This window comes from Panthera tigris, chromosome A1 (genome assembly GCF_018350195.1).
Source record: "Panthera tigris isolate Pti1 chromosome A1, P.tigris_Pti1_mat1.1, whole genome shotgun sequence".
NCBI classification, from domain to species: domain Eukaryota; kingdom Metazoa; phylum Chordata; class Mammalia; order Carnivora; family Felidae; genus Panthera; species Panthera tigris.
Window position 1 is genome coordinate 16495666 of NC_056660.1, and position 11376 is coordinate 16507041.

General features: G+C 37.1%; 1 pseudogene; it reads right to left on the reverse strand.

Annotated features, from left to right (window-relative positions):
* Positions 1-277: 277 nt before the first annotated feature.
* Positions 278-4737, reverse strand: LOC122241894 (annotated as a pseudogene).
* Positions 4738-11376: the final 6639 nt, after the last annotated feature.

Here is an 11376-nt window from a genome sequence, read left to right on the forward strand (position 1 = left end):
GAAAATTCTGTATTAAATAAATATATTAAGTCTATTATTTTCTTAAATCAGTCAATACAGGCATACATCAGAGATATTATGAGTTCCCTGCCTGCCAGACCACCACCATAAAGCAAAATCACAATAAGCACCCCAAACGAATGCTTTGGTTTCCTAGGGCATGTAAAACCTCTGATTATACTATTAGGCGTGCAATAGCATTAAGTCCAAAAAAACAATGTAAATGCCTTAGTTAAAAAATACTTTATTGCTAAAAAGTGCCAACCGTCATCTGAGCTCAGCGAGTTGTAACTTTCGCTGGTGGAGGGGCTTGGCTCCATGGTGATGGCTGCCGACTGATCATGGCAGTGCTTGCTGAAGGATGAGAGACTCATTTTCTTAAAATGAGACAACAATGAAGTTTGCTGCATCAATTGACTCTTTTCTCATGAGTGATTTCTCTACAGCGTGAGATGCTATTTGATGGCATTTTACGCACAGTAGAACCTCTTTCAAAATTGGAGTCAATCCTCTCGAAACCTGCCACGGCTTTATCAACTAAGTTTGTGTGATAGTCTAAAGCCTTTGTTGTTGTTTCAACAATCATCACAGCGTCCTCACCAGGAGTGGATTCCATCTCAAGAAACCACTTTCGTTCCTCGTCCATAAGAAGCAGCTCCTCATCCGTTCACGTTCTATTATGAGATCGCAGCAAAGCCATCCACCTTCACACACCACTTCTAGCTCTAATTCTCTCGCTGTTTCCACCACATCTGCAGTGACTGCCTCCACTGAAGTCTGGAAGCCCTCAAAGTCATCCACGAGGGTGGGAATCGACTTTTGCCAAATTCCTGTGACTTCTTCCCATGAATCATCATTGTCCTTAATGGCATCTGGGATGGTGACTCCTCTCCAGAAGGTTTCCAATTTACTTTGCTTTGATCCATCAGAGGAATCACTCTCTCTGACACCCATAGCTTTACAAAATCTATTTCTTAAACAATAAGATTTGAAAGTCAAAATTATTCCTTGACCTACGGGTTGCAGAATGGATATTGTGCTAACAGGCATGAAAATAACATTAATCTCATTGTACATCAATGAGTGCTTGGACCAGGTGTGTTCTCAACGCACAGTGAAAAAGAATCTTTTTTTCTGAGCAGAAGGTCTCTTCAGTGGGCTTAAAATATTCAGTAAACCATGTTGTAAACAGATGTGCTGCCATCCAGGCTTTGTTGTTTCATTTATAGAGCACAGGCAGAATAGATTGAGCATAGTTTTTAAGAGTCTTGGGATTTTCTGAATGGTCAATGAACATTGGCTTCAACTTAAAGTCACCAGCTGCATTCGCCCCTAACAAAACAGTCAGCCCATCCTTTGAAGTTTGAAGCCAGTCATTGACTTAGCTTATGCTGTGAAAGTCCTAGATGATATCTTCTTCCAGTAGAAGGCTGTTTCATCTGTACTGAAACATAGACACCTTCACTAATTGCCTCAGTGAGATCTCCTGGGTAATTTACTACAGCTTGCACATCAGCACTTGCTGCTTTACCTTGTACTTGTACGTTGTGGAGATGGCCTCTTTCCTTAAGCCTCATGAGCCAACCTCTGCCTGCTTCAAACTTTTCTTCTGAAGCTTCCTCATCTCTCTCAGCCTTCACAGAAATAAAGACGGTTAGAATCTTGCCCTGGATTAGGCTTCGGCTTAAGGGAATGTTATGACTGGTTTGATCTTCTGTCCAGACCACTCAAACTTTCTCCGTATCAGTAATAAGTGTTTTTCACTTTTTTCATCATTCATGTGTTCACTGGGGTAGCACTTTTAATTTCCTCCAAGAGATTTTCCTTTGTGTTAACAAGCTTGGCTGTTTGGCACAAGAGGCCTAGCTTTGGGCCTCAGTTCTCAACATGCCTTCCTCATTAAGCTTCATCATTTCCAGTTTTTGATTTATAGTGAGGGATGTGTGACTCTTCTCTTCACTTGATACTTCGAGGCTGTTCTAAGGTGATAACCTTACTCTGGCCTATTTCCTTATTGTGTCTCAGGTTATAGGGAGGCCCAAGGAAAGAGAGACAAAGAAACAGCCGGTCAATGAAGCAGTCAGAACACACACATTTACCAATAAATTTGGCACAAGGCTCCTCTCCTAGTCTGTTCGGTGTGCCATAGCAATACCACAGACTGGGTAGGTAGCTTATAAACAGCAGAACTTTACTTCTCACAGTTCTGGAGGCTGGAAAGTCCAAGATCAGGGTGACAGCATGGTCTTACAAGAACAGCTTTGCCAGTTATTGTCTAGTCTGTATATTCTTTTTGGGAAAGATTGTTCTGCAAGATGGAAACAGTTGTTTAAGTGTGAAAGCACTCGATGGTCTCCTACCCACCGTTTCCTCCTTTCAGTGACAGCTGGCACTGAGACAAAGTCATAAAAAATATAAACATGTTTTTATACGAAGTCATGTACAAATTTTGGTCTAAATAATATGAGCCTTTAACAACAACACCTCTTCACCTGGTATAACTTATTAATTGACCTCAAAACATCATCTCAGAGATAAGAAAGGTAGGTGCTATTTTCCCCAGTCTTTTTTACAAAAGGGAAACAAATATGTTGGAATACGACTATGTACTGGGCATAGTTGCTGTTGAAGAAATAACAAATCAAGTATCAGAGTAGTGACTAGTTTTTTTTGTTTGTTTGTTTGTTTTTAAATTTTTTTTTAACATTTATTTATTTTTGAGACAGAGAGAGACAGAGCATGAACGGGGGAGGGTCACAGAGAGAAGGAGACACAGAATCCGAAACAGGCTCCAGGCTCTGAGCTGTCAGCACAGAGCCCGACCTGGGGCTCGAACCCACAGACCGTGAGATCATGACAGCCGAAGTCGGACGCTTAACCGACTGAGCCACCCAGGCGCCCCAATAGTGACTAGTTTTGAGAGTGAAAGTGCTCAGTTCATGCTGTGCTATCAGTGTGGATAGGGAAGGATGCGGAGTCCACAGGGGAACACATCATTTCCGCATTGCTGATTGTGTTCCTGGGTGTGAGGGAGGTCACTCTTTGTTGAAATTAATGAGGTCACACCCTGAGCTTCCAGAACCTGGAGCACCATCGGTTTGATATCTGGGCAGAGGCTCAGGTAAACCTAACAACATGGGGAGAAGGAAAAATTTTGCTCCTGTCTGTACACATGAAAGGGTGCTCAAAACACTCAGGTTGCAAATGAGTGATCAAATCTGTGAACATTTATTTGGAGATAGAGGAGATTCATTCAAAGTTTCAAAACAAGGGTGCGTGGGTAGCTCAGTCAGATAAGCATCCAACTCTTGATTTTGGCTCAGTCATGATCCCAGGATCCTGGGATCAAGCCCTGTGTCGGCCTCTGTGCTGAGCACGGAGCCTGTTTAAGATTCTCTCTCTCACTCTCTGCCCCTCTTCCCTGCTTGTGTGCACTCTCTAAGAAAAAAGAGTTTCAAAACAATATGTTTTATATTAATATTTTTATGGATGTAACTATATATATATAAATATACATATATTACTAGTGGTAATAATTATGAACTATCATATCCATTTATTAATACTGTCTTACATGCTTACCTACATAAGTTATAAGATAGAAGAGCGGGTTAGCTTTATATATTTGTAAATTTCACTTATAGTTTTAGAAAGATGCTTTATTGTTTTGTGATATTATTCCTGTCCACTCTGTTCCAAGATTGGTTTTGGGTTTTTCTCCCACTGTATTTGTTCATGACACGTTTGTATATTGCGTTTTTGAAACAGAAATTTGATGACATAATATCATACTTAATTGTTATGGCCATTTAGTTGATACACATTATCCTTCATATCATCTTTACCTGGGAATTAAATTTAACAGTTTCAAACTGAAAGTAAGAATCCAATAACTTTTGTGTTTTTTTTTTAATAAGGAGCATTCTGTACCCTATAGATTACATTTAAGTGACACTTTCACAAGTTCACCACCTGACAGTTTCCTACCTGAACACATTTTAAAAATAAAGTGATATCTTCTATAGTAAGCTTTATTTGGAATGTACAGATCCGCAGAATGTTTAAAGGATTTTCTTTTAGTTTTTTTTACCTTAATTTTAACTTCTACATGCATATATATTATGTCTCCTTATAATATGGAATTAGAATAATGTAATCATTCCCAGATATTTAATAGGTTCCATGTGTGAGATACTAAGTCATGTGATTTTCACATATTTAAGCAATAGAAAAAAAATAAAAAGAATTGAACAGTCTTTTAAATTCAGGATATTTATAGCACAAAGGCCCTGCTTGCCTTTTAGGATGATGATTTAGATATTTTTTCTTCTGAATACCTGTTACTAAAATATTTTACCAAATTTGTTCTGGTGAGAAAAATCAAGAAGGAATATGATTATTTTAAGGAATTCGGGAAGAAACAATTCCTATGCCATTTGGTTTAAACTAAGACCTTGAGTAACAATGAGCAATTTTGCACTAAAAAGCATCTAAAAGGCCAGTGAGAAGGTTTTCATCAATGTTCATACGTGCCAAATTGGAATTATGCTAGGGATATTTAAACTACTATTTCCTTTGATCTGCAAACGAGCCCTGAAAGGTAAATAGATTCGCCCATTTTACAGCATGAATCTGAGGCTTAGAGACACTGCACATCTTGTTTAAGGTCAAGTGGTTGTCCAAGTACAGCCGGAACTCCAGCCCAAGTTCTAACAAACTCAGAACATTTTCTACCATGTCATAACCACCTGCTCTTAGGAATTGCTAACATATCCCTGGGTATTAGGACTATTAAGTTAGAGTTGCTTAAAGTATTATACTTTCCAAAATTAAAGGAGAGGATAGAGCTTTCTTTTATTAGAGTATAAATGCAAATGCTTTTCCAAATCATATACCACCAACAGGAAGCCTGCAGGAATTAATAATTGTGCCAGCTATCAATCTTTTCAAGCATAAAATTTAAAATTTGTTACTCTGCCTACAGATGAAATGTCATTTTATAAAAAGCTAATTATATGCACCCACAAGTCTGCCTGTCAACACCAACGAGCCAATGGCAATCTGCAAGACTTAAAGGTGAGTATAATATTAAAATCACTTGAACATAGACATAAAATTACATAGTTTATTCAAACCATGTTGAATATCAATAGAATTTAATTTTAGAATGAATCATAGGCTTTCGGAGTCACACAATGAAGGATAATTTGAATGACACTAGAGCTCATCCTGACTTACCTAACTGCAAGATCAAGGACTCTGAGGGCCAGAGAGAAAGTGAATTGCTCCTGCCTGGGTAGACGTGGGTTGACAGGCAGCCTTTTTTGGTGCTTTCATCTCAGGGATTAGCCAGTATTTACTTCACCTTTAATCCCCACTCGGTGCCTGAAGTTGTATAAGGATTATCCACTTATGTATTTAAATCGATTGTAAGCCATTCCAGGAAATAGCCAAGAGAGTTTACAAACACAATTTTAAAATATGGAATAAACTTAAAAGTAGGCGTAAAAGAAGAGATAAAGACAAGGATTGATTTACAAACAGATCCAGGAATGAGATAGCAAAACGCATGCAATGAAGACCTACACATGCTGTTTTAAATTGACTTCAAATTTGGCTGTGAACTTCGTGGTACAAATGCAAGAATTAAAAACTGATCTGGTAGGTAGTTTACCGTATCCCTGAGGTGCATGCTTACTCCTGATGACAGTGATGTGCAGGAGCTGAATCACACCAGCCCAACCACGTCATGGGACTCTGTTACAAGCATCTTTTCCAAACTCTGAGGCCAGTGACGTCACACTGCTATCTTGAAATCAGCTACTGTGAAAGAATCGGCACATGCTACAAATGAGGGGTTCTTGTTCCCTAGAGAGAGAGGTGTCAAACATTCACCAGCACACCACTACTTAAAGGTCTTTTCAGGACACACATAGACACACACCTTATAGTGTCCTTTACGTTAGCGTAAGTCAAAGATACAATTCAGTAAAAAAAAAATCTCATGGGGCGCCAATGTGTTGTAGTCTGGATATTCTCATCATGGTTGTAAGAACTGAAGTAGAGATAGTAGATTCTGTGGAAAAAAAGTGATGAAACGCATATGCTTCTTTAAATGTTTTCCTCTAAGCTGAGTATCAGTCAATACTGGGCAGTAATCAGTTCACACAATACTCTATCTGTGTGTGTGTGTGTGTGTGTGTGTGTGTGTGAACTTGGATTGGGTAACACATGGATTATGTATGGAAGGCGACTTTTATTTTTCTTCATTTTAATTTTTTTAAATATTTATTCATTTTTGAGAGAGAGACAGAGTGGGAGTGGGGGAGGGGCAGAGAAAGAGGGGGACATAGAATCCGAAGCAGGCGCCAGGCTCTGAGCTGTCAGCCCAGAGCCCCATGCGGGGCTCAAACTCATGAACCGTGAGATCATGACCTGAACCGAAGTTGGACGCTTAACGGACTGAGCCACCCAGGCACCCCTGGAATGCAACTTTTAAAGTATATGCCACCATGTTTTTCAGCCCCAAAATAAATAATCCAATTAAAAAATGGGCAGAAGATATGAAAGCACATTTTTCCAAAGAAAACATCCAGATGGCCAACAAAAACATGAAAAGATGCTCATTGTCACTCATCATCAGGGAAATACAAATCAAAACTACAATGAGATATCACCTCACATCTGTCAGAATGACTAAAATCAACAACACAAGAAACAACAGGTTTTGGTGAGGATGCAGAGAAAGAGCAACCCTTAGGGGACCTGGGTGGCTCAGTGGGTTAAGTGTCAGACTTCAGCTTAGGTCATGATCTCATGGTTCGTGGGTTCGAGCCCCATGTCAGGCTCTGTGCTGACACCTCAGAACCTGGAGCCTGCTTTGGATTCTCTCTGTCTCTCTCTGCCCCTCCCCCACTTGCAATCTGTTTCTCTCAAAAATAAATAAACATTAAAAAAAAAAGAGCAACTTTTTTGCACTGTTGATGGGAATGAAAACTGGTACAGCTATGCAAAACAGGATGGAGTGTCCTCAAAAAGTTAAAAATAGAGCTTCCCTGTGACCCAGGAATTTCTCTACTAGGTATTTATCCAAAGGATACAAAAATACAGATTTGAAGGGGTACATGCACCTTGATGTACATAGCAACATTATCTATACTAGCCAAATATGGAAAAAGTCCAAGTGTTCATCAACTAATGAATGTATAAGGAAGATGTGGTAATTTATATATATATATATATATACACACACATACATATATATATACATACATATATACATATGTGTGTGTGGTGGAATATTAATCAGCCAAAAAAAAGAATGAAATCTTGATATTTGCAACGTGAATGGAGCTAGAGAGTATTATGCTAAATAATAAGTCAGAGGAAGACAAACACCATGTGGTTTCACTCATATGTGGAATTTAAGAAACAAAACAAATGAACAAAGGGGAAAGAGAGAGAGAAGCAAACCAAGAAACAGACTCTTAACTAAAAAAAAAAAAAAAGAAAAAAAGTAAAAGCCACCATGTCTTTAACAGACACTCTCACAGAAGTGAAAAGACAATCCACAGAATGGAAAAAAATATTTCCAAATCATATATCTGATATGGAACTTGTACCTAGAACATGTAAGAAGACCTTATAACTCAATAATAAAAAAAGATCTAAAACTCAATTTAAAAATGGGTAGAATATGCAAATAGACATTTCTTTCAAGAAGAGATACAAATGGTCAATAAGCGTATAAAAAGATATTCAGCAATATTAATCATTAGAGAAATGTAATTCAGAACTATGAGATACCACCTCACATATACTAAAATGGCTATAACAAAAAAGATATTAACAAATGTTGTTGATGAAGTGGGGGAACCCTCGTATGCTGCTGATGAGAATATAAAATGTTCCAATTCATTGGAAAACAGTCTGGAAATTTCCCGAAAGTTCAAATCTAGAGTTACCCTATGAGCCAACAATTTCACTTTTAGATATACACCCAATTGGAGTGGTAACACGTTAACACAAAAACTGGTACATGAATGTTCATAGACTCATTATTTATTAAAGCCAAAAAGTGGAAACAACCAAAACGTCCATCAACTGAACAGGTGATGAAAATGTAGTATATCCATATAGTGGAATATTATTTATCAAGAAAAAGAAATGAAATACTGATACAAGCTATAACATAGATGAACTTTGAAACTATTGTGCTAAGTGACAGAAACCAGTGACAAAAGAAATCACATTGTATGATTCCATTTATATGAAAAGTCCAGAATTGGCAAATATGAGACAGGAAGTACATTAGTAATTGCCTATGGCTGGAAGCAAAGGTATAATGGAGGGTCAGTACTAATGGATATGAGGTTTTCTTAGGGATGATGAAAATATTTTAAAATTTGTTTTAATGATGGTAGCTTACCTTTATGAAGATATGATGCCTATGTATACTAAAAACTATTGATATTACCCTTTAAATGCATGAATCGTAAGGTACATGAATTGTTTCTCATTAAAACCATTATTTAAAAAAGAGTCAGTGCCATCGGTCTTCCAAGGAACTTACCGTCACTATTATAGTGATTCCACTCAATTCACATCATTATGTTCTTGAGTCAACCTGTGTTTCCAGATAAGGTAGACATAATGACATAGAAAGCACAATATCTGAGGTAGAGGAAATTTATTTTTTACCCTGGCTTTTCTGCTTAGTATTTGTATTGCCTTTATACTCATCTTTGTAAATTATTTCCCTCCCTTGGTCCACTCAAATGGAAAACAGGTCAATTAAACTACATGTTTTCTAAGATGGCTTCTAGAAGCATGGAATACCATAAAGGATATGGTGGATGACCAGATTTAAACAGTGGATATTTTATAGCCTTCAATAGTAGATCTATATCAAAAGTGATATGAAACTGATATAGACTCCTCATTCAGATACGTAAGAGGCAACGCTATTTTCTTGTCCCTGAGCAAGTGATAAGGATATTTTTTAAAGATAAAAGTTAACTTCTTTGTCCATTTATTTGTCCATTTATTTTTTTTCCTATTTTTTTCCATGTAGATCTCATCTCTGCCATTTGCTATTTGCATGACTACCTATTAAATGGGGATATAATTGTACTTGACGAATTATCATGGTGACTAGTTGAGATAGTCCCATTACCTGAGAAAGGGTAGATTTTCGAGAAATGTTTGTTTTTATTACAAAAGAAAAATCTTCAGTACTAGGCTGTCCAGTACAAAAAAATAATTTCATCCTACATAGGACATTTCGCACTCAGTTTCACTTACTGGGGACAAAGCTGACTTCTAGGTTTGTGATAAAATCTGAGCTAAACATTAACATCTGCAGGATTCCAAGGACCTAAGCCAAAACCTCTCTAACTGGCCTCTGATCCAGTCAACTATCCAGCCAGCATCTTGGCGTGCTTAAAGAATACTTATATGAGTTTACAGAGGTTGCTTGGGTATTTATATTTATTCTTTGGTTATTCAACAGTTCCATGCGAATCAAAGCTGTGCCATATTGTAAAAACTTTATATACTTCCTGACAACTTTTTCAATAATTAGTCATAACTTCAGATATTTAACACTTACATCAATAACTGAGAAAATTTTAAGTACATTTTGCAATCACATGGAATTGGAACTATTAAATAATAGTTCATTCATAAAAACATAAGTGTGAGTATATGTAAATACTTTGAGATCCCCATTTCAATTCAGTACTATTGTAGATCCACATAAATGGTGTGTTTATTAATCAATTTTATTGGACTTTCTGTATTTAACTGCTTAACTGTTTCTTTTCCTCAGCAACGTTCTTGAAAGTGAGATTTCATGTTTTAGTTTTTTTTCAAAATGTTGCATATGTTTAATTATTAAATATATTTAGAGATAGCACGCATCTTCTGTGTACCACATAACTTGATGTCTATTTGATGCACAATAAATTAAAAGGTAAGCACGACTATCTCTTTGCGATGTCTACCCTATTTCTATAGATCAAAATTTTGAGTGCTTAATTAATTTGTTAGAAAAAAAATCACTAAAAATCTACCAAAATTAAACTTAGTATAATTTATCAGTGACATAAAATGTTCAGGGATATTTTATATGTAAGAAAGAGTAACTTTATTTTTGAAAATAAAAAGAGGTTGGAACGTGATCCTCTTGAAACCTATTTGGTTTTTAAAGTAAAGAGCAATATCAATGGAGTTAGAAAACATGGGTCTTAGTGTTGATTTTTATCACTAAGTAGATGTGTATCATTGAACTGATAAGTGCCTCAGCTTTATTATTGTGTAAATGAAAGAATTAGACAAATTCCAAATTTCATGCTGCCTGTAAAATTTTTATTATTTGATATAAACACTTTCTTAAAAAATACTCTTTTTCAGTTTCTTTTTAAAAAAAATTTTTAAAGTGTTAATTTATTTTGGGGGCACCTGGGTGGCTCAGTCGGTTTAGCGTCTGACTTTGGCTCAGGTCATGATCTCACGGTTTGTGAGTTCGAGCCCCGCGTCCAGCTCTGTGCTGTCAGCACAGAGCCCAGTGCAAAGCTCCAACTCAGGAACCAGGAGGTCATGACCTGAGCCACCCAGGCACCCCACCCTTTTCCAGTTCCCTCCAACTAAACACTTGTCCCCACTTCTCTAGCTACATTGGCTAAAAAACAAAACAAAACAAACACAAAAACAAAAACAAAACAAAACAAAACCAAGAAAATTTTCCAGTTAGTTTAGATCTCTTTCATCAGGAAAAGAAAACCTAAATGGAAATTGCTTATCAAAATATGAGCAAGGGCCACAGCACGCTATGACAGGTGGCACTTGCCTTCCAGAGAAACGAAAAGCAGCTCATACTTTCATTTTTAAAAAAAGGTGGTGGGTCACAGTTGCAAAGCCAACTTTCGAACTTTTGAAATGCTTTCATTTTGGAGCTTCCCACGAAGAAACGCAACCATCTTCCCCGGGAGCTATAGCTGCAGGGTGTGTCTACTCAGGAACACAGAACGGAAAAAATAAAGGTACATGTGATTGCGTACAGAATGACAGGCTTCGTGCTGCCTTATGCACTCTGCTGCTGTAAACAGAACCTATAATCTCAGGTGGTGGAAAGGGGAGAGAATACATGCATGTTTTAGGAAGATCTTTAGATTCATCACCCAAATACATTTTTGGTTTATAAGGCAAGCTTTAAACGAAGCTATTTAAATGTGCCACATGACTGTATTCTCATTAAACATACCGATACATTGCATAGCTAATCATTTTCATGTCGAAAATTCCCAGTTTAAAGCTAGAGAGTGATGATTTTAAATATCTTTCTGCTGTTTAAGTTCGATTCTTTTCCAGATCATT